This window comes from Sinocyclocheilus anshuiensis, unplaced genomic scaffold (assembly GCF_001515605.1).
Source record: "Sinocyclocheilus anshuiensis isolate Anshui unplaced genomic scaffold, SAMN03320099.WGS_v1.1 scaffold233, whole genome shotgun sequence".
Lineage (NCBI taxonomy): Eukaryota > Metazoa > Chordata > Actinopteri > Cypriniformes > Cyprinidae > Sinocyclocheilus > Sinocyclocheilus anshuiensis.
The window spans coordinates 195,045-196,556 of NW_015540843.1; positions in this window are offsets into that span (position 1 = coordinate 195,045).

The window sequence follows — 1,512 nt, forward strand, 5'->3', positions numbered from 1 at the left end:
AATTAATTCATAGGAAAACCTTTCTTTGAATGAACACGCATATCCTTCAGGTCATTGTGTATACCATTACTGTTCTTGTATATTGTCTGTTGTATTGTACGCCGTTTTATGCATGTTATGATGGATCACTTGTTAATATAACCTCACCTATATCATGTTTGGTCTCTATGAATTAATCTTCGGATGATCTAATTGAGAGTGCATATTACATGCTGATACCTATGCGACATATTAATGTTCTAAGAATCTTTACTAGTTTGTGCATCAACCCCCAATCGAATTACATATGCGAAATACCATGCTTGGAGACAAAGAGTCATAAAACTCCCCAGTATTTCCAACCTCCCGCTTGGAATTTCAGCCTTTCTCATTGGACAAGCCCATCCTGAGAGGCGTGAATCTTCTCAGACCGCGGTACTTCTAAACTGTTTCCCAAACCCATACAATTCTAAAGCCGCAAAGATAAAGGGGTGTTTATACCATCGTCGTTAATCTTGTCTTTATAATCAATCAGATCTTGAACCAAACGTAAGTTATTGTGAATCGATCTACCCCTCATAAACTCTGACTGCATATTGCTTATAATCTGAGATAATCCAGTCTTCAGCCGATTAGAATAAATGTGTGCTAACAATTTATAATCATTATTTAACAATGTAATGGGCCGCAAGTTATCTAAAATCTTAGGATCTTTGCCTGGCTTGGGAATGAGAATTATAACCCCTTGCTTCATAGTATGGGAAAGTGAAAGACATTCAACCTCTGTCAAAGCCTTAAATAAAAAATTTTTTATTGAAGCCCAAAAAAATTTGTAAAAATTGGCCGTTAAACCATCGGAGCCAGGAGATTTGTCAGAGGATAAAGATTGCAAAGCATTCTCTAACTACTGTAACGAAATTTTTGAGAAGGGTCTGGCTGCAGCTGGCGCTTGCATTCTCAGACGTGCATTCTCAGACACTTGCACTTCCGCTAGTGACGTCACTTGCAGTCTTTATTATTTTTTATTTTGTTCTATTTATTGATTACTTTTTGTTTGAATCTCTCAACATTTTACAACAGTAGCCAGGTGGTGAAGACAAGAAAAAATAAACTAAATTACGAAGTCACTTGCAATCGCCACTTGCACTCTCCGATACCTTGCACTTGCAATCGACACAAATCGTGCGTGTTGCCAATGGAGACAAGACGCTGTGGTGGTGCTTAAATGATTAAAACCAATTTAGTACCGTAAAGTACAGGGTCCTGCAAGAAAAAGACAAGACCCGCAAATCCGTGGCCATAGAACAGCAGAATATGAACGCAATGCGCAAAGTCTCTTGTTAAGCGTTTTCCTCCTGTAGAAAACCATAGAATGAACTACTACATCCAACAGGAAGAGGACGAGTAATTTAATAACTCCCTCAGGCCTGCAACACGGGATCTTGACCATCTGCTTCCTGCCACTGACTGAAAACCTTACAAACTCCTTTTGTCACAGACAAAGAAACAGAACTTACACAGACAATTCATAAG